This window comes from Pan paniscus, chromosome 21 (assembly GCF_029289425.2).
Source record: "Pan paniscus chromosome 21, NHGRI_mPanPan1-v2.0_pri, whole genome shotgun sequence".
Classification (NCBI taxonomy): Eukaryota; Metazoa; Chordata; class Mammalia; order Primates; family Hominidae; genus Pan; species Pan paniscus.
This window is the reverse complement of record NC_073270.2, coordinates 41772998-41796381: the sequence shown is the minus strand read 5'-3', so window position 1 is coordinate 41796381 and position 23384 is coordinate 41772998.

Here is a 23384-nt window from a genome sequence, read left to right as displayed (position 1 = left end):
TTTATTTATTTATTTATTTATTTATTTATTTATTTACTGAGACGGAGTTTCACTTTGTTGCCCAGGCTGGAGTACAATGGCACGACACTGGGTCACCACAACCTCCGCCTCCCAGGTTTAAGAGATTCTCCTGCCTCAGCCTTCCCAAGTAGCTGGGACTACAGGCATGCGCCACCACGCCTGGCTAATTTTGTATTTTTAGTAGAGACGGGGTTTCTCCATGTTGGTCAGGCTGGTCTTGAACTCCCGACCTCAGGTGATCTGCCTGCCTCAGCCGCCCAAAGTGCTGGGATTACAGGCGTGAGCCACCGCGCCCAGCCCTCCCTCATTTATTTATTTAATCATTTATAACAGTATGGACTCATGGATATTTGGTTTATACTTTGAACTTTATCCCAACACTATGTTATTTTGTTGCTCAAATTGTTCCAGCTTTGGCCATTGGGAGCTTTTTTTTTTTTTTTTTAGATGGAGTCTTCTCTGTCACCTAGGCTGGAGTGCAGTGGCGCGATCTCGGCTCACTGCAACCTCCGCCTCCGGGGTTCAAGCGATTTTCCTACCTCAACCTCCCGAGTAGCTGGGACTACAGGCGTGCTCCACCATGCCTGGCTAATTTTTGTATTTTTAGTAGAGATGGGGTTTCACCATGTTGGCCAGGCTGGTCTCAAACTGTTGACCTTAGGAGATCCACCTGCCTCAGCCTCCCAAAGTGCTGGGATTACAGGTGCAAGCCACTGCGCCTGATTGGGAGCTTTTTCGGCTGTTGCCTGTGTCCCTTTGACACTAATTGCTTTGCTAAGTGTGGTTTGGGTTCCACTGGTTGCACCGAGATGATTTCAAGTGCAACCCAGAAGAACATTTTTTAAAGAGTTATATATTTACTTTAATGTATATTAGGAAAACATATAACTAGCATGTCAACTTGATGATTTCACAAATACTGCTGAGGACAAGGTTAATGTAGCAACAGTTGGGCTAAATTAGTCAATTCATAGAGCGGTATTAAGTAGAAACTGGTACGGATGTGCTATGGTCTGAATGTTTGTGATCCCTCACCCCCAAATTCCTATGTTGAAATCCTAACCCCCACAGTGATGGTATTAAGAGGTGGGGCCCTTAGGAAGTGATTAGATCGTGGGAGAAGAGCCTTCATGAATGGGATCAATGTTATAAAAGAGGCCGGGCCAGGCACGGTGGCTCACGCCTGTAATTCCAACACTTTGGGAGGCCAAGGTGGGCGGATCACCTGAGGTTGGGAGTTCAGGACCAGCCTGGCCAACATGGTGGAATACCGTCTCTACTAAAAATGCAAAAATTAGCAGGCATGGTGGCAGGAGCCTGTAATCCCAGCTACTTGGGAAGCTGAGGCAGGAGAATCGCTTGAACCTGGGAGGCAGAGGTTGCAGTGAGCCCAGATCGCGCCATTCCACTCCAGTCTGGGCAAGAAGAGCGAAACTCCGTCTCAAAAAAAAAAAAAAAGAAAGAAAGAAAAAGAAAGAAATAAACCCTGTCTCTACTAAAAATACAAAAATCAGCTGGGCATGGTGGCAGGCACCTGTGATCCCAGCTACTCAGGAGGCTGAGGCAGGAGAATTGCTTGAACCCAAGAGGCAGAGGTTGCAATGAGCTGAGATCGTGCCACTGCACTCCTGCCTGGGTGGCAGAGCAAGACTCCGTCTCAAAAAAAAAAAAAAAAAAAAAAAAAAAAAAATTGGGCCTTCGCCAGACACAGAATCTGCCATTTCCTTGAGCTTAGACTTCCCAGCCTCCAGAACTGTAAGAAATAAATTTCTGTTGTTTATAAGCCACTCAATTGATGGTATTTTGTTCTAACCGCCTGAATGGACTGACACATTGTGGTACATGGATATGGAAAAAGTTGTTAGGCTGATTTAGAAACGATTCAAGTTTGAGAAACTCTGTAGTAGGGCAAAACCAAATCCCACGTTCAAGCAATGATAATAATGATGATCCTGGCTGGGCGCGGTGGCTCATGCCTGTAATCCCAGCACTTTGGGAGGCCGAGGCGGGCGGATCATGAGGTCAGGAGATTGAGACCATCCTGGCTAACACGGTGAAACCCCGTCTCTACTAAAAATACAAAAAATTAGCCGGGTGTGGTGGCGGGCACCTGCAGTCCCAGCTACTCAGGAGGCTGAGGCAGGAGAATGGCATGAACCCGGGAGGCGGAGCTTGCTGTGAGCTGAGATCGAGCCACTGAACTCCAGCCTGGGCGACAGAGCAAGACTCCATCTCAAAAAAAAATAAAAAATAAAAAAATAATGATGATCCTAAGTGGACTTTATGGGACACCCCCCCCAACACCACCTGTTTTCCAGAGCCCTGATGACAATTAGATCTGCCTCAGTGCAGACAAATGCTAATAGCAATAATGGTGGGACTGTATGCCCAGGCCCGGGAAGGTACAGATGTTGCACTGCCTTTGTTTCCCAAGTCTCAAACTCCTGACCTAGGTGATCCACCCGCCTCAGCCTCCCAAAATGCTGGGATTACAGGCATGAGCCACCATGCCCAGCCATTATTATTATTATTATTGAGACAGAATCTCCGTCTATTGCCCAGGCTGAAGTGCAGTGATGCGATCGCAGCGCACCGCAGCCTCCGCCTCCCAGGTTCAAGTGATTCTCCTGCCTCAGCCTTCCAAGTAGCTGGGATTACAGGCGTACACCATCACACTGGCTCATTTTTGTTTTTGTTTTGGTTTTTTTTTTTTTTTTTTTTTTTTAAACAGAGTCTCGCTCAGTGCCCAGGCTGGAATGCAGTGGCGTGATCTTGGCTCACTACAACCTCCGCTTCCCAGGCTCAAGCAATTCTCCTGCCTCAGCCTCCCGAGTAGCTAGGATTACAAGCGCCAGCCACCATTCCAGGCTAATTTTTGTATTTTTAGTAGAGATGGGGTTTCACTGTGTTGACCAGGCTGGTCTCGAACTGTTGACCTTAGGTGATCTGCCTGCCTTGGCCTCCCAAAGTGCTGATTACAGGCGTGAACCACTGTGCCCAGCTTCATTTTTGTATTTTTAGTAGAGACGAGGTTTTCCCATGTTGGCCTGGCTGGTCTCAAACTCCTGGCCTCAAGCAATCTGCCCTCCTCGGCCTCCCAAAGTGCTGGGATTACAGGCATGAGCCACAGCACCCGGCCATTTAGCTTTCTTGACTCTGTCCAAGCCTAAGCCCTGACCCAGGTCCTGAATCTGCCTCCTGATTGAGCAGTGACACACCAGAATCTGTGGCCTGATCTGAAATAGAAAGCCCTTCAAGAAAGGAATCCTTTAGTTTCCCTGCTTCTAGTCTGAGCTGTGGGTGGTTTCAGGCTGTGTGTACTCAGACTTCTAAATCCCCTATAGTGCCTTCCCAGGGAGCTTGGGAGTCAGATGAGTTGGATTAAAATCCTAGTTTTTTTCTGAGAACTAGACAAGTGACATAGCTTCTCCTCTGTAAAAGGAGGAGAGTAGTAGCACTTACTTCACAGGATTGCTGTGCAGGTTAAATGAGACAATATATGTACAGTGCTGAGCACAGTGCTTGGCCCACAGTATGTGCTCAATTAATTAATTTCTTTACAATTATTAATGCCTACTGCATACCAGGCACTGTGCTGAGTGCCAGGGACATAGGTGAAAACCAGAACAGAAAATAAACTAGTAAATTAATAGACAGGCAGGGCATGGTGGCTCATGCTTGTAATCCCAGCACTTTGGGAGGCTGAGGTGGGAGGATTGCTTAGAGCCAGGTGTTCAAGACCAGCCTGGGCAACAAAGTGAAACTCTGTCTCAACAACAACAAAAAACTTTTTTTTTTTTGAAATTAGCCAGGGTGTGGAGATGCACTCCTGTAGTCCCAGGTACTCCAGAGGCTGGAGAAGGAGGATCTCTTGAGCTCAGGAATTCGAGGCTGTGGAGAGTTACAATCGTATCACTGCACTCCAGCCTGGGTGAGAGGGTGAAACCCTGTCTCAAAATTAAATTAATTAAATTAAAAATAGACAAAGCAGGCCAGCTGTGGCAGCTCACACCTGTAATCCCAGCACTTTGGGGGGCCAAGGCAGGAGGATCACTTGAGGTCAGGAGTTCAAGACCAGCCTGGCCAACATGGCATAACCTCATCTCTACTAAAAATACAAAAATTAGCCAGGCGTGGTGGTGCATGCCTGTAATCCCAGATACTAGGGAGGCTGAGGCAGGAGAATCGCTTGAACCCAGGAGGCGGAGCTTGCAGTGAGCTGAGATTACACCACTGCACCCCAGCCTAGGTGACAGAGTGGGACTCCATCTCAAAATAAATAAATAAATATAGTGAGTCATATAAAACCAAGTCCTCAGTACAGTGCCTTGCATATAAGAAATGTGCAGAAATGTTCATTACTATTAATAAAATAATGAGATTTTTGAAAAATGAAGGAAGGAAATAAGTAGGGCAATGTGATGATAACTGGAAGAGACCTTCTGGAGAAAGGGAGGTCGGGAAAGGCTGTCTAAGGAGATAATATTGGAGCTGAGACCTATAGGATGAGAAGAAACTTAGCCTTGCCAAACCCAGTGAAGAGGTGAAGAGTCTTCCAGGTAGACAGCATGTGGAAAGGCCCTGAGGCAGAGAAGAGCTCAGAGAGTGGAAGGAACAGCAAGGAGACTAGCGTGGCTGGGATATAACGAGACAGGGAGAGAGTGGCTCAAGATGGGGCATGAAGCTGGGGGCAGTGGCTAATGCCTAAAGCCCCAGCACTTTGGGAGGCCGGGACGGGCTGGGGAGGGTGAATGGCTTGAGCTCAGTTCAAGACCAGCCTGGGCAACATGGCAAAACCCTCTCTCTACAAGAAATATAAAAATTAGCTAGGCATGGTGGCGTGTGTCTATAGTCCTAGCTACTTGGGAGTCTGAGGCAGGAGGATCACCTGAGCCCAGGGAGGTCGAGGCTGTAGTGAGCCATAATCACACCACTGCACTGCACTGCACTGCAGCCTGGGTGACAGATTGAGATCCTTCTCAAACAAAAACAAAAAAAAAAAAAACAAAGATGAGGCACGAGGGACACAAAGGGCAGGTCAAAGGGCAGGTCATGGAAGGCAGTGGTCGTGGAAATCAGTTTGATTTTGTTCTAAGTGTGATGAAAAGCCACTGAAGGCTTAAACAGGAGAGTTATAAGATCTGATTTTTGATTAAAAGTTCATTCTGGCTTCTGTAGGGAGAACGGATTAGAAAGGGAGAGCAGTAGAAACCAGAACAACAACAATTAAGGGGCTATTAGAGTCATCCAAATGAAAGACGTTGCTAGCTTGGACTTGGATACAGATCAGCACTGTCAACGGGACTTCCTGGGATGGTGGGAACATTCTCCACCTGTGCTCATATGGTAGCCACTGGCTCCTAGTTCCCTGTGACTCTTGAGCACTTGGAATGAGGGTGGTGTGGCTGAAGAACTGAATTTTTAATTTCATGTCATTCTAATGAATTACAATTTAAATAGGCACACGTAGCTAGTGGCTACTATAATGGACAGCACAGGGAATTGGCTGTATTTGAAATATATTTAGGAGGCAGATAGGACTGGGGATGGTTGCCGTGTGGGAAGTGAGAGAATGGGGAATCAAGGGAGATCGAGAATTACTTGGTGTATTAGTCCATTTTCACGCTGCTGATAAAGACATACCCGAGTCTGGGAAGAAAAAGAGGTTTAATCAGACTTACATTTCCACATGGCTGGGGAGGTCTCAGAATCACGGCAGGAGGTGAAAGGCACTTCTTACACAGCAGCAGCAAGAGAAAATGAGAAAGATGCAAAAGTGGAAACCCCTGATAAAACCATCAGATCTCGTGAGACTTATTCACTACCATGAGAACAGTATGAGGGAACCACCCCATGACTCAAATTATCTCCCACTGGGTCCCTCCCATAACGTGTGGGAATTATGGGAGTACAATTCAAGATGAGATTTGGATGGAGACACAGCCAAACCATATCACTTGGGAAACAGGTGGATGATACTGCCATTTACTGATAGGGAAGAGCAGGCTCTGGGGAGATACCAAGAGTTTTGTTTTGCACAAGAGGAGTTTCAGATACTGTTGGAACATTCAAGTAGAGCTATCAGGTAGAAAGCAGAATGTATGCCGAGCACAGCGGCTCATGCCTGTAATCTCAGCACTTTGGGAGGCCGAGGTGGGAGGATCATGAGGTCAAGAGTTCCAGACCAGCCTGGCCAACATGGTGAAATCCCATCCCTACTAAGAATACAAAAATTAAAGGGATGTGGTGGCACGTGCCTGTAATCCCAGTTACTCAGGAGGCTGAGTCAGGAGAATCGCTTGAACCTGGGAGGCGAGGGTTGCAGGGAGCCGAGATCACACCACTTCACTCCAGCCCAGACACAGCAAGACTGCATCTCGGAAAAAAAATAATAAAAGAAAAAGAAAAAGAAAGCAGGATGTATACATGTTTTTCATCATCCTCATCTTTAGGTTCCAGGAATACCCACATGTTTGGCTGCTTAGGCGGTGGGAAGCTCAGAAAGGGGACCAGGAGCCTCTCCTACTCCTTGTCTTGGCTAATGTATCAACTACCAAACTACCCATTAGCGCTAGTGTTTGAAACTTGTATAATCCATGGCTCTTCCTTCCCCTCCTCCCTCTTCTCTCAGGTATTAAGCCCACTGGCTTCTTCTCTTGAAATGCTAGAAACACTCACTTCACCGGTTTTCTACTTCTGTGCAACTCTCCTGGCTCAGGGCCTTGTCATCTCATTGTGGACTAGAGCCCCTGGACTTCTCACCACCTCTCCTGTCCACCTTCCACCAGCAAGGCCTTTCTGACTGCAGGATTTTCCTCCTGGGAATCATGTCTGAGTCTGCATCAAGAGTCTTAATCCTTTGATCTTTCTTTACATTTCCAGAATCGTATCCAAAGGAACTCAGGGCCAGTGGTGGTAGCTCATGCTTGTACTCCCAGCACTTTGGGAAGCCGAGGCAGGTGGATCACCTGAGGTCAGGAGTTAGAGACCAGCCTGGCCAACACAGTGAAATCTCATCTATACTGAAAATACAAAAATTAGCTGGGCATGGTGGCACACGTTTGTAGTCCCAGCTACTTGGGAGGCTGAAGCAGGAGAATCATTTGAACTCAGGAGTTGGAGGTTGCAGTGGGCCGAGATGGCACCACTGCACTCCAGCCTGGATGACAGAGCGAGACCCTGTCTCAAAAATAAATAAATAAATAAATAATTTTAAAAATAATAAAAATGCAGGCCAGGTGCGGTGGCTCACACCTGTAATCCCAGCACTTTGGGAGGCGAAGGTGGGTGGATCACCTGAGGTCACAAGTTCGAGACCAGCCTGACCAACAGGGTAAAACCCCGTCTCTACTAAAAATACAAAAAATTAGCCTGGCCTGGTGGCGAATGCCTGTAATCCCAGCTACTTGGGAGGCTGAGGCAGGAGAATCACTTGAACCCAGGAGGTGGAGGTTGCAGTGAGTCAAGATCGCACCATTTCACTACAGCCGGGGCAACAGAGCAAGACTCTGCCTCAAAAAAAAAATACAAATACAAATACAAACAAAGGAACTCAGAGGCTGGGGGTGGTGGCTCACGCCTGTAATCCCAGCACTTTGGGAGGCCAAGGCAGGTGGATCACGAGGTCAGAAGTTTGAGACCAGCCTGGCCAACATGGTGAAACCCCCGTCTCTACTCAAAAATACAAAAATTAGCTGGGCGCGGTGGTGGGCGCCTATAATCCCAGCTACTCGTGAGGCTGAGGTAGGAGAATCACTTCAACCTGGGAGGTGGAGGTTGTAGTGAGCCAAGATCGCGCCACTGCACTCTAGACTAGGTGACAGCGCAAGACTCCATCTAAAACAAAAAACAAAAAAACCCAAAGGAATTCAGAAGTCTACACAAAATGTGAAAATTCACGAGGAAGTTCATCACAGCATTAATTCTAAAAGCTGGAAGTGTAATTTCCAACCTTATCTTAATTGACACATCAGCAGCATTTGACACTGTTGATAAATTCCCCTTGAAACACTTTCCTCATTTACTTCCAGGACACCACACTCTCCTGGTTGTTCTCCTACCACTCTGGTCGCTTCTCAGTCTCCTTCGCTGGTTCCTTCTCATTCCCTGACCTGTAAACGTTACCCAGGGATCAGACCTCAGACCTTGTCCCTCTCTTGGTTCTCTCATGCAGCCTCAAGGTTTTAAAGACATCTATATGCTGACGACTCCCAAAGATTCATCTCCAGTTCAAACCTTCCCCTGAATGCCAGACTCATAAATCCAACTGTCTGCTTGACATTTCCACTTGAATGTCAAACAGACATCTCAAACTTAACATGCCTAAAACTCAGCTCCTGGTGTTCTCCCCAAAGCTTGCTCCTCCCATGGTTTCTTCCATCTCACTTAAGGCGGCTGCCTTTTCATTTGCTCAGGCCAAAAAGTGTGGAGTCATCTTTCAGTTCTCGCTCTCCCACTTCACATCTGGTCCGTCAGCAAATCTTATAGACTTGAGCTTATGTCAACCCCTGAATTCAACCACTTTTTGCCCCCTTTGCTGTCGTCGCCCTGGCATAAGTCCCTATCATATCTCACCTGCTTGATTGCAACAGTCAGTTATCAGGTCTTCCTGCTTCCGCCCCTGCCTCCACTTCAGCTCTTCCGCACTGCAGTTCAACTCCCTCCCATGGTCCCATTTCTCTCTCCTCTCTTCCCCAGCCTCTTTGCTGTTCCTGGAACAGGCCTGGCCCACATGCTTCGGCTTTGTGGCCTGTGCATAAGCTGTTCCCCTACAGACATCTCCAAGCATGGCTCATCCCCTCGCCTCCTTCGGGTCTCTGCTCCAGAGTCACCTGGCCGTACTATAAAGCATTCCACACCTGCACTTCATATTCCTCTTTCCTTTTTATGTTTCCAAAGCACTTTCGCTATCTACCCTTTTATGCATTTTAAGGATCTTGTTTATTGTTGTTTCCCTTACTAGAATGTAAATTTTAGGAGAGCAGAAATTTTCCTGTGTTTTTTTCTTTACTGCTGCACTCCCCCGTGCTTAGAGGCACATAGGTGCTCGGTAAACAGGTGGTAAATGAGTCAATAAATGAAATATTGGAGTCTTCTTATCCAGCACCGGAGGAGAAAGGAGATAGAGAAGCAACGTTTGCTCAGGGAATTCTGAGGCCAGTAGCAATTTCCGTTGCGAAGAGCAAGCGGGGTGGAGGGGGCCCTAACCCCACGTGACCACACCCCATTCCCCATTCCCCACCCCCACGCCGGAACATTGCAGACCCGGAACCAGGGCTCGCGGGCCCCCAGCGCAAGGGCACTTCCGGTACCGCTCCTCTCTTGCCAGCGCAGAGAACTGCCAAGTCAGTTCCGGTCCGGCAGAGATCGCGGAGAGACGCAGAACGCAGCCCGCTCCTCCAGGGCCCTCCAGGCCCTCCGGCCCCGGGCCGGCGGGTGAACTGGGGGGCCCCGGGACAGGCCGAGCCCTCTGCCCTGCAGATAACGGAGGCCTCTGCTGTGGCTGCCCACTGGCTGTGCCCAGACCTTGAAGCCGCAGCGAACCTCTCTTTCCCACCCCACCTCGGTGACTGATGGCGGCCGTGGCGTCTCCCAGCCCGGACCCCGCCGGCACCCGGGTCTCCCGACCCAAGCCTGCTGGGCCTCGACGAAACCCCCGCAGAGCCGCCAGGACACAGCGCCTTTGGGCGGCGCCGGGCGTGGTGGGCCGGGAAGTATGGCGGCCGCTCGAACGCCGTGCGGCGGAGGCCATTAAGGCGTGGACGGCCCGGGAAGGCGGCCTAGGGACGCAAGCAGGCTCGGCCGCCTCTTTAGGCCACGGAGCCGCACAGATCCGGTTCCCGGGTGACCACTCTGTCGCCATTTGGCGAGACCTACCTAGTCCTGACGACAACGGACAAAGGCCTTAAGGGGCCTGGAAGGTGAGCGAAGTCCCGAACGACGACGGGTGGAACGGTTAGCGGCCATCGGGCGGTTGGTCTTCATTCTACCAGACTTTGCTGTCGGAAGAGAGAAATGGTAGAATGACAGGCCACGTTTGGCCCGTTGGAAATGCCCACCACCCTCTGAGAAGATTTACTGGCCGTTTATGGAAGGCCTGTGTATATAATATGAAAAAGCTGCTCTCAACTCCACCCCAACCTTTTAATAGAAAACATTTGTCACATCTAGCCCTTCTAGATGGAAAGAGGTTGCCGACGTATGATAAAATAGAGTTAGAAAGTTACACATCTTGTAAATTCTCATTTGTTTAAAAGAAATCATAGAAAATACATGTCTTCTGGAGATGACTTTTGGAAACGGAGTTGTTAAGACGGCCTCTGGAAGCGATACGTCCACGTTTGTTAAGTGGGTTAGATGACATGGAGCTGGAAGACCTGAGAAGGAAGAGAAGAAGGTTCTATGCTAGACTGGTCATATTTAGAAGACATTTTCATATTCTATCCATTGTTTTGTGTGCATTTTATTCCTCACTACTGTGTATATAGTTGACAATGCTAAGCTTTTTTGAAATATCTCTTCTTTTTAGACGTTCTGAAGTGCCTGATATGTTAAAATTAGAGGTAGCAAAATCACATTTTGTAAATACCTTTTTGTTACAATTCATAGGAAATATTTTTGGGGGGGAATGGCCAAATCACCTGTTGAGTAATACTCATTGTGTTTGTGCAGTGGTTCAGGGGAGGAGAGAGGAGGGGGAGGTGCAGAGAGCTCTATGCCATCCTGTTTACAGCGAGGCAAGATGAATCATTACGTCTGTGCATTTTGTTTTACTTATCTGTGTATATAGTGTACATAAAGGACAGACGAGTCCTAATTGACAACATCTAGTCTTTCTGGATGTTAAAGAGGTTGCCAGTGTATGACAAAAGTAGAGTTAGTAAACTAATATATTTTGTACATTTTGTTTTACAAGTCCTAGGAAAGATTGTCTTCTGAAAATTTGATGTCTTCTGGGTTGATGGAGATGGGAAGGGTTCTAGGCCAGAATGTTCACATTTGGAAGACTCTTTCAAATTATAACTGTTGTTACATGTTTGCAGTTTATTCAAGACTGCTGTATACAGAGTAGACAAATTAACTCCTTACTTGAAACATCTAGTCTATCTAGATGTTTAGAAGTGCCCGATGTATGTTAAATGTATAGGTAGTAAAATACCACTTTGTAAATATCTTTTTGCTAAAATTCATAGGAAATGCTTTTGGAAATTGAATTGTGAAGCCACCTTTGTGAACAGTATAGTAATGTCTATACTTGTTCAATAGTTTAGAGGAGGTAGGAGGGAAGAAATTGCAAAAGGTAATATACTAGTGTGTTCATACTTGGACATTTTCAGACACCATTTTTCTATATGTTTTGTGCATTTTGTTTTGCTCTGTATATAGTATATATAATGGACAAATAGTCCTAATTTTTCAACATCTAGTCTCTAGATGTTAAAGAGGTTGCCAGTGTATGACAAAGGAGTAAAATTAGCATATTTTGTACGCTTTGTGTTGAAATTCGTAGGAAAACTTGTCTTCTGTAAAGACTTTTGCATAGGAATTTGTTTGACCATCTCTAAGCATTACATGTGCCTGTACTTGTCCACTGGATTGAAGGCAGAGAAGGAAGGGAGGAGGGAATGATTCAAGGCCAAAATGGCCACATTTAGAAGATACCTCAGATGATAACCATTGTTATGTGTGTGCAATTTTATTTAACAGTGCTGTGTATGTGGTGGACAAGTTATATGAAATATCTAGTCTTCCTAGATATTTGGAAGTGCTTGATGTATTTAAAAGTGGTAGTAGAATAACACTTTGTAAATAGCTTTTAAAAACTGATGGGAAATGCTGTTTGGAAGTGGAATTGTTGAACCACCTGGGAGGTGGGAGGGAAGAAATTGCAAATGGTGTTTTGCCATTGTTTATTAGAAAATTTCAGCTTAATCCATTGCGTATATGTTACATGCATTTCATTTAACTTTGCTATACTGTATATATTGTATATATAACGGACAAATTAGTCCCGATTTTATAATATCTAGTCTCTAGATATTAAAGAGGTTGCCAATGTATGACAGAAGTAGAGTTAGTAAACTAACACATTTTGTACACTTTGTTAAAATTTGTAGAAAGGCTGTCTTCTGAAAAGGACTTTTGGAAGTGAGATAACATCAGCTCTAAGTGACACGTGCCTATATCCATCAGGTTGGTGGTGGAGAGGAGTTGGAAGGAATGAAGGGTTCTAGACCAGAATGTTCGTATTTAGAAGACACTATCAGATATAACCATTGTTACATGTGTGTAGTTTATTCAACCCTACTGTGTATATAGCGGACAAACTTAAGTCCTTATTTGAAACATCTAGTCTTTCTAGATGTTTAGAAGTGCACAAAGTATGTTAAAAGTAGAGGTAGTAAATAACACATTTTGTAGCTATCCTTTTGATATGAAATATTGTCTTGGAAATTGATCAATTCTCTGAGCAGTACACATTTTGATATTTGTGCTGGTTCAGGGGGAAGGAGGAGCACAAAGTGCAAAGGGCTTTCTACCAGTGTCCAGTGTGTTTATGAGGAGGCACATTGACCATTGTCCCTTATGTCTGCATTTTCATTTACTGTGCTGTGTATATAGTGTATATAAGCGGACATAGGAGTCCTAATTTACGTCTAGTCGATGTTAAAAAGGTTGCCGGTATATGACAAAAGTAGAATTAGTAAACTACTACATTGAGTACACTTTGTGTTAAAATTCATAGGGAAGACTTCTTAAAAACAAGTGAAATTGTTAAAATCCCCCCTAAGCATTACAGATGGCTTATAGCTGTCCATGGGGTTGGTAGAGGTGGGAAAGGGAAGGGTTCTAGGCCAGAATGTTCCTATTTAGAAGACACTCAAATTACAGTCTGTGTTATGTATGTATACCATTTATTCAATGCTACTGTGTATATAATGGAAAACTGAAGTCCAGTTTGAAACATCTAGTCTTTCTAGGTGTTTAAAAGTGTACAACGGCCTGTCACAGTGGCGCATGCCTGTAATCCCAGCACTTTGGGAGGCCGAGGCAGGCGGATCACGAGGTCAAGAGATCAGGACCATCTTGGCCAACATGGTGAAACCCCATCTTTACAAAAAATACAAAAATTAGCTGGTCGTGGTGGTGCCCACCTGTAGCCCCAGTTACTCGAGAGGCTGAGGCAGGAGAACCGCTTGAACTTGGGAGGCGGAAGTTGCAGTGAGCCAAGATCGCACCACTGCACTCCAGCCTGGCGACAGAGCGAGGCTCCGTTTCAAAAAAAAAAGTGCACAACGTAGGTTAAAAGTAGAGGGCTTAAGTAACACCCCTCTAAGCATTTGTTTTCAGTACTTCCTAGGAGTGGTTGCATTTGGGAATGGAATTGTTAAAACTTGATGCTTAGGAACGAATGCAGACTATTCATTGGGTGGTTGGGGTGGGGGAAGGGGGGGTGGGCAGAGGAGGTATGCAGGGAGAGGGGTTCTGTGCTCCTGAGATTAGTTCAGATGGTCTAACCATTGTTCTATATGTGCATTTTAGTTAATATTGTGTATTAAAGGATAAGTCTTAATGCTCAAAGCATGTTAAAAATAGATGTAGTAAATCAGTCCCTTTGTGAATGTCCTTTTGTTAGTTTTTAGGAAGGCCTGTCTTCTGGGAGTGACCTTTATTAGTCCACCCCTTGGAGCTAGACATCCTGTACTTAGTCACGGGGATGGTGGAAGAGGGAGAAGAGGAAGGGTGAAGGGAAGGGCTCTTTGCTAGTATCTCCATATCTAGACGATGGTTTTAGATGATAACCACAGGTCTACATGAGCGTTTTTAGTAAAGTGCCTGTGTTCATTGTGGACAAAGTTATTATTTTGCAACATCTAAGCTTTACGAATGGGGTGACAACTTATGATAAAAACTAGAGCTAGTGAATTAGCCTATTTGTAAATACCTTTGTTATAATTGATAGGATACATCTTGGACATGGAATTGTTAAGCCACCTCTGAGCAGTGTATGTCAGGACTTGTTCATTAGGTTGGCAGCAGAGGGGCAGAAGGAATTATACAGGTAGAGATGTATGCAGATGTGTCCATATATGTCCATATTTACATTTTGATAGCCATTGATGTATGCATCTCTTGGCTGTACTATAAGAACACATTAATTCAATGGAAATATACTTTGCTAATATTTTAATGGTATAGATCTGCTAATGAATTCTCTTAAAAACATACTTACTGTATTCTGTTGCTGTGTGTTTCATTTTAAATTGAGCATTAAGGGAATGCAGCATTTAAATCGGAACTCTGCCAATGCTTTTATCTAGAGGCGTGTTGCTATTTTTGTCTTATATGAAATTTCTGTCCCAAGAAAGGCAGGATTACATCTTTTTTTTTTTTTTTTTTTTTTAGCAGTTTGAGTTGGTGTAGTGTATTCTTGGTTATCAAAATACTCATATAGCTTTGGGATTTTGAATTGGTAAATATTCATGATGTGTGAAAAATCATGATACATACTGTACAGTCTCAGTCCCATAAAATTGGATGTTGTGCCTACACACAGGATCTAGAAGAATATGTCAAACTATAAACTGCTTGTGATTGTGAATGACTTTGTTCTTTGCTTGTGTTTTTCGATTTCCTATAATGCACATACTAACTTTTAAAAAATAAAGGTTATTTTAAAAGCCTGTATTAAGCCCTCGTTGCTTGTAGAATAGAGTTAGTATACGCTACAGAAGCACAGGTTCATGCTCCTTCATGCTTGGGCTCTGAGGTATCTGGAATTTCTCATCTTTGACTCCTCCCTCCATTGCCTGGGTGTTAGCCACTGCCACCCAGGTGCTCTGCTGTTCAGGATAACCTTGCACTTTACAGGTTCTGTGGTTTGCTCAAGCCATTCCTTCTGCCTGTAATGCCCTTTCCACAGTTTCACTTGGCAAAATCATTCTTCAGAGCCCAACTTAAATTCAGTATCTCCACAAAGTCTTGCCTATAAGAACCTGACACTCCCGAGTGCCAGAACTGAACGTCAGAAGATACAGCCTTTTTTTTGAGATGGCGTCTCACTATGTCACTCAGGCTGGAGTGTGGTGGTGCCATCTTTGCTCACTGCAACCTCTGCCTCCCAAGTAGCTGGGATTACAAGCATGCGCCACCACGCCCAGCTAATTTTTTGTATTTTTAGTAGAGACGGGGTTTCACCATGTTGGCCAGGCTAGTCTCAAACTGACCTCAAGTGATCCGCCCGCCTCAGCCTCCCAAAGTGCTGGGATTACAGGCGTGAGCCACCACCCCTGGCTGATACGGCCTTTCTTTTGCTGCCCCTCCTTGCTCCTCTTGTATATGGATGGAGCCCACTTGCATCGTAATTGTTACCTGAAAGCCTACTTGGATTGAGCTAAGGTTTAAATAATTTCTGCAACAACAGGGTGCAACGTAATGCCTGACACACAGCAGGTGCTTGGAAATGTCTGTTGAATACAACAGACGAAAGCCTTTCAGACTGCTGCTTGGTGTGACATCGCTAGTAAGAGCACTGATTGAATAATCAAGCATTTCCAGGCTGGAAGTTGCTATCGTGGCTGACCAAACCAGAGGGCATCGGTCAGATGCAGCATAACCTATCCCCAAATCAGGCACAGCAAACATTCTCTAATGGCATATAGAGAATATGACTATAGAGGGTTCTTATTCTCAACTTTGACGTGAGGCTAATGAGACACTGGCCTCCAGATGTGGGAAGGTAGTGTCTCTGTTTCCCCAGATGCTGATGGTGTAACCTGGGTGGGTTGGGAGCCTTAGGGCAGGTAGACGAGGCCTTTCCAATTGCCTTCCCAACCTGGTATCAGGCCTGGACCCAATCTTTCCTGTTGATGCTCCTCTATGAGACAGGTCTTAGCTGACCAAGATGGGCTTCAGGGAGGCACATATTCCTTGAATCCCTGGCCTGGAGGGAACAAACCACGTGTCCCCCCAGGTCCATGCACTTCGACAAGTCATTTCAGGATGGGATTGGTTTGTAAGCTGGAGATAAAAGCTGAAGCAGGACCTCTTCTGTAATTTAAGGTGGATTCACCCATAAAAGTCTCCAGGAAGGTAAGGCACATCAAGAGCCAGGAGCTAAGGTCAACTCTCAGGCAGTCCTGGACCCCCAGGGCAAAGATAACCCTCAGTGGCCGCAAGAGGGAAGTGAGGTCCAGAGAGGGCCAGGCCCTGCTGGGAGCAGACCGCTTAGCTAGCAATATGTATTGCCATGCAGAGAACACTGGACAGGAGGTCAGGGGCCTCAGCTCGTGTCTAAGCTCTGTCACTGGCTGCGGACTTGGCCAATGGACCACATCTAGGCCTCAGTCTCCTCAGTAAAATGAATGGTTTGTTCTGCCTCTTCAGATCAGATGCCGGGCCTTTCAAAGCCATGAGTTTCATCGGGGGTAAAGCCAGGGCCAGAAGCTTCTAAACATGGTTCTTTACTAAAAGGAACCATGGGCCTTGGAGAAATGGCTAATTCCAGGGCTGCAGCAAAGAAAGTACAAGATCATCTTGAAATATCCTGTTATGGCAGGAATCAAGACAGTGCTCCAAGAATGACGGGGACATATCAAAAGGACACAGAAGCCAGCTTGAAGTGGCTTCCATTGGCCAAATCTGTCACAATTTGAGCATCAAAATGTAGAATGACTCATATAATGCAAATGATAGCACACTGAATAAAACAGGAAGCCATGAGTCCAATTCTGATAGAAATAAAGAAATGGCCTGTATTCCCAGCTATTCTGGAGGCTTTGGTGGGAGGATCACTTGAACCGAGGAGGTCAAAACTCTACTTCAACCTGGGCAATAGAGTGAGACTTTCTAGAAAACAAAAATCAGGCCGGGCACAGTGGCTCAGACCTGTAATCCCAACACTTTGGGAGGCTGAGGCAGGTGAATCACTTGAGGTGAGGAGTTCAAGACCAGCCTGGCCAACATGGTGAAACCCCATCTCTACTAAAAATACAAAAATTAGCCAGGTGTGGTGGTGGGCGCCTGTAATCTCAGCTACTAGGGAGGCTGAGGCACAAGAATTGCTTGAACCCAGGAGGCAGAGGTTTCAGTGAGCTGAGATCATGCCACTGTACTCCAGCCTGGGCAACAGAACAAGACCCTGTCTCAAAAAAAAACAAAAAACAAAAAAAGAAAACAAAAATAAAAACAAGTGTTGGCAAGGATGTGAATAAACTGGGACCCCTATGCACTGTTAGTGGAATTGTAAAATGGTGCAACTGCAATGGAAAACAGTAGGACAGTTCCTCAAAAAATTAAAAATAGAACTCCCGTATGATCCAGCAATGCCACTTTCAAGTCATACCTTGATATACATGGGGGATTGGCTCCAGAATCCCTGGGTATACCCAAATCCGTACATACTCAAGTCCTGCTACAGAACCTGTATATATGAAAAGTTGGCTCTCCCTGTCTGCAGTTTGGCATCCCACCACTGCATTTGACTGAAAAAAAAAGCCACATATAAGTGGGGCCACACAGTTCAAACTCATGTTGTTCAAGGTTCAACTGCATATCCAAAAGGACTGAAAGCAGGGTCTCAAAGAGATACAGTACATAAGTTGCTTAACCCTTGAAACTTCAAGCTTATTTTTAAAATGGAGATAAATGTCAACCTTACATGCGTGTGTGCTATGAAGTACCAAATACTGTCCCTAAGGTGTTTGTTTGTTTGTTTGTTTGTTTTGACAGAGTCTCACTCTATTCTCTGTTGTCCAGTCTGGAGTGCAATGGTGTGATCTCAGCTCACTGCAACCTCCACCTCCCGGGTTCAAGTGACTCTCCTGCCTCAGCCTCCTGAGTAACTGGGATTAAAGGTGCCTGCCACCAAGCCTAGCTAATTTTTGTATTTGTAGTACAGACAGGGTTTCACCATGTTGGCCGGACTGGTCTCAAACTCCTGACCTCATGATCCGCCTGCCTCGGCTTCCCAAAGTGCTGGGATTACAGGCATGAGCCACCGCGCCTGTCCTGTCCTAAGTTTTTAATGTATATTAGGTCACTTCATTTTTAAATCCTTTTGCTGTAAACTGTTTAAAACCACACTCCTGAGATCCACCCCCAACTGTGCTTCCCTCACAGCCTTCCTTATCTCAGGAAGCAGCTTCCACTTGCTCAAAAAACATTTCTGGAGTAATTCTTGATTCTCTCCCATTCCTCACATTGAGTCCAACAGCAAGCCCTCTCAGTTCTGCCGTCAAAATATGGCCAGGATTGGTCCCATCTCAACACCACCACAACCACTCTGATCCAAGCCTCCATAATCTCCTACTTGGATAACTGCAGTGCCTTCCTCCCCGACGCCTTCCATGCTGGTGCTTCCCCAGTCTAGCCAGATTCTGGATCCTAGATCTCTGCTAAGAACCTTCCAAAACCTCCCTTCACATGGTCATGATCTGGCCTCCACCCCCCTTCTTGCAACTTTTTTCTCCTTTGACTCCATTCTGGACATACTGGCCTCCTTGCTGTCACCTAGCCATGCCAAGCATGGAACATTCCTCTGCCTGGAACATTCTTGGCCTTGATATCTGCAGGGTTCACTCCCTCACTGGTATACTCACCAATGTCATATTCTTGATAAAGTGTTCTCTAATGACCCTTCACAAAGTAGTAGCCTCCAACCCACCTCCACTCCCTACCTACCCTGATTTTTCTTGTGCACTTCCTGTGCTCATCATCAATACAGAATATAAGCTCCTAGAGGCCAGGGACTTTGTTCCATCTTGTTTGGTGCTGTCTCTCTAAACCTAGACCATCTCCTCTCCCTAGGGCATGTGTGCTGGTTGGATTCTTCTAGGTTTTAGATTCAGTGGTGCCAGCTCTCCTAGGCCTCCCTGTTTCATGGAGATGCCCAGGAGCCTGAAGGTGAGGGGACTGAGATGGACAGAAGACAAGCGCTGTTTGGAGGGAGGGGAGCAGGTAGCAGCCAATGGGCTCCAGGATGCTTCTCGCAGAGGAGGCAAACCCCATGAGCTGAAGATCATCGAAGCTGATGAGGATGTGGATAATGGAGCAATGTGTGAATGCTGGTGAGAACTGTTTTTTTGTTTGTTTGTTTTTTGAGACAGAGTCTCCCTCTGTCTGTCGCCTAGGCTGGAGTGCAATGGCACGATCTCGGCCCACTGCAACCTCCACCTCCCAGGTTCAAGCTATTCTCCTGTCTCAGCCTCCTGAATAGCTGGGATTACAGGCACCTGCCATCATGCCCGGCTAATTTTTGTATTTTAGTAGAGACAGGGTTTCACCATGTTGAGCCATCAGAGAGCTCAAAGCCAGTTGTTTTGTTTTGTTTTTTTAACAGGCTCTATTTTCTATCGCAGTTTTAGGTTCATAGCAAAACTGAGTGGAAAGTACAGGGATTTCTCATATACTCCCTGTTCCCGACACATGCACAGCCCCCTGATTATCAATGTCCGCGACCAGAGTGGTACATTTGTTACAATTGAGGAACCAATACTGACACATTGTTATCACCCAGGGTCAGAGTTTACACCAGGGTTCACTCTGGGAAGTTTACATTCTATGGATTTGGACAAATGTATGATGACATGGGTTTACCATTAGTAGTAGTATTACAGGGTGTAGTTTCACTTCTGTAAAAATCATCTGTGCTATATCCATTCATCCTTCCCTCTCCTCAGCCCTTGGCAACGACTAATTTTGAAGACAACTCCATAGTTTTTGCCTTTCCATAGTGTCATATAACTGGACATACATCCAGTTTGTAGCCTTTTCAGATTGGCTTATTTCACTTAGTAATATGCATTCAAGGTTGCTCCATGTCTTTTCAAGAGTTGATAGCTCATTTCTTTTTAGTGCTGAATAATATCCCATCGTCTGGACATACCACAGTTTATTTATCCATTCACCTACTGAAAGACATCTTGGTTGCTTCCAAGTCTTAGCAACTACAAATAAAGTTGCCATAAACATTTATGTATGGGTTTTCATATGGATATGCTTTCAACTCCTTGTGTGGTAGGAGAATGTTTAATTTTATAAGAAACCACTGAACTGTCTTCCAAAGCAACTGTACCATTTTGTACTCCCACCAGCAATGAATGAGGGTTCTTGGTCCACATCTTTGCCAGCTTTTGGTGGTGTCAGTGTTCTGGATTTTGGCTATTCTAATAGGTGTGTGAAAGCCAGGTTTTGTAATTATGGCTAGAGCTTATACAAATCCATAGTGACTTCCTCCATTTTCTTCTTGGTCTCAATTGTCTAATTTCTTTTTGTTGTTGTTGTTGTTTTTTGAGATGGAGTCTCGCTCTGTCGCCCAGGCTGGAGTGCAGTGGCGCGATCTCTGCTCACTGCAAGCTCCGCCTCCCGGGTTCATGCCATTCTCCTGCCTCAGCCTCCAGAGTACCTGGGACTACAGGCACCCGCCACCACACCCGGCTAATTTTTTGTATTTTTAGTAGAGACGGGGTTTCACCGTGTTAGCCAGGATGGTCTCGATCTCCTGACCTTGTGATCCACCCACCTTGGCCTCCCAAAGTGCTGGGATTACAGGCGTGAGCCAAAGCACCCGGCCCAATTGTCTAATTTCTAATAAATAATATGTTTCTCTTTTTATCCTGAATATCACAGAGCTTATCAATGATTTTTTTTTTATTTGAGACTGGGTCTGGCTCTGTCACCCAGGCTCACTGCAATCTCAGCTCACTGTAACCTCCACCTCCCAGGCTCAAGTGATCCTCCCTCCTCAGTCTCTTGAGTAGCTGGGACTACAGGTGCACACCACCACATCTGGCTAATTTTTGTATTTCTTTGTAGAGACAGGGTTTCATCATGTTGCCCAGGCTGGTCTTGAACGTCTGAACTCAAGCAGTCTGCTCGCCTCAGCCTCCCAAAGTGCTGGGATTACAGGTGTGAGCCACCACACCCGGCCTCAACAAACTTAAAAATCAATTTTTATCTAATTATAAAGTCAACTAAAGCCAATATTTATGCATATCCATATTAGCTTCCTTCACTTTCTTCCTTTTTTCAGTTCTAATTTTTATTTTAAAATAACTTCACACTTAAAATTGCAAGAATGATAATGCCACTATGAAAAATATGGCAGTTCCTCAAAAAATTAAAAATGGAATTACCATAGGATCTAGCAATCCCACTTTTGGATATATAACCAAAAGAACTGAAAGCAGTGGTCTCAAAGATGCATTTGCACCAATGTTCCTAACAACATTATTCACAATAGCCAAAAAGTAGAAGCAACCCAAGTGGCCATCGGTAGATGAATGGGTAAACAAAATATGGTATATACACATAAAATGGAATATTGTTTAGCCTTAAAAAGGAACGAAATTCTGACACATGCTACAACATAGGTGAACCTTGAGGACAACATGCTAAGTAAATGAACCAGCCCCAGAAAGACAAATATTGTATGATTCCACTACTTTAGGTACCTAGGGTACTCAAATTCATAGAGACAGAAAGGAGGGGGTAGTTGCCAGGGACTAGGGGGGAAGGAGTAATGGGGAGTCATTGTTTAATGGGTACAGAGTTTCATTTTTCCAAGATGAAAAGAGTTCTGGAGATGGATGGTGGTGATAGTTACATAACAATGAGAATACTTCATGCCACTCAACTATACACTTAAAAATGATGAAGATGATACATGTTATGCTATTCGTATTTTACCACAGTTAAACATATGTTTTTAATTGCAAGGATGGTTCAAAGGACTCCTAAGGCCAGGCGACGGCTTACAGCACTTTAAGAGGCTGAGGCAGTGGCTGGGCACGGTGGCTCATGCCTGTAATCCCAGCACTTTGGGAGGCCAACGTGGTTCGATCACCTGAGGTCAGGAGTTCAAGACTAGCCTGACCAACATGGTGAAACCCCATCTCTACTAAAAATACAAAATTAGCCAGGCGTGGTGGCATATGCCTGTAATTCCAGCTACTCGGGAGGCTGAGGCAGGAGAAGCTCTTGAACCCAGGAGGCAGAGGCTGCAGTGAGCCAAGATCTGCCACTGCACTCTAGTCTTGGCAACAAGAGTGAAACTCTGTCTCAAAAAAAAAAAAAAAAAGGCTGAGACAGGAGGATCACTTGAGCCCAGGAGTTTGAGACAGGCCTGGGCAAAACAGTGAGACCCCACCTCTGTTAAAAAAAAATTTTTTTTTAAAACAATTCCTAAGTACACTTCACGTAGATTGGCCAGTTGTTATTTGACTATATTTTCTTTGCCATTCTCTCTCTAAATGTACATATTATAATTTTCTAAATAATTTGGAAAGTAAATTGAAGAAATTATCTCTCTTAACTGCCAAGTACTGCAGTGTATATTTCCTAAGTACAAGGAGAGTCTCTTACATAACAGTACAATTACAGACAGCAAGAAATACAATTACGGCCAGATATGGTGGCTCACACCTGTAATTCCAACACTTTGGGAGGCTGAAGCAGGCAGATCTCTTGAGCCCAGGAGTTCAAGACCAGCCTGGGCAACATGGTGAAACCCTGTCTCTACAAATAATAAAAAAATAAATTAGCCAGGCATTGTGGCACACCTGTAGTCCCAGCTACTCAGGAGACTGAAGTGGAAGGATCCCTTAAGCCCAGGAGGTCAAGGCTGCAATGAACCGTGATTGCACCACTGCACTCCAGAGTAGACAGAGTGAGACCCTATCTGGGAAAACAAACAAATAAATAAATAAATACTATTATCTCTCCCACAGTTCATTTTCACATGCCACCATGGGGTTCAATAATCCATTTTCTTTTACTTTTTTTTTTTTTTTGAGACGGAGTTAGGCTCTTGTTGCCCATGCTGGAGTGCAATGGCACAATCTCGACTCACCACAACCTCCACCTCCCGGGTTCAAGTGATTCTCCTGCCTCAGCCTCCCGAGTAGCTGGGATTACAGGCATGTGCCACCACGCCCGGTTAATTTTTGTATTTTTAGTAGAGACGGGGTTTCTCCATGTTGGTCAGGCTGGCCTCGAACTCCCGACCTCAGGTGATCTGCCCACCTCGGCCTCCCAAAGTGCTGGGATTACAGGCATAAGCCACTGCGCCCAGCCTCAATAATCCACTTTCTTGATCCTGACTTTCTGTTGGGGGTGGGTGGTTTTGGAAGTACGAGATAGGTGAGGACAAAACAAGAGAGGCGGGTGGGGCCCTGCTCAGCCCCTGGGGTGGGGGCTATGTGTGCAGAACACCCGCTGGACCCCTGGAATTGCACAGATGCTAGGCATGAAGCTCAGGAAAGGGATGGAGCCTGGCGGAGAGTCACACAGCACACATCTGAACTCTGCCACCTCTCACTGCCCCAGCCCTCCAGTGTCTGTCCCCAAGGCCCACAGTTTGGCAG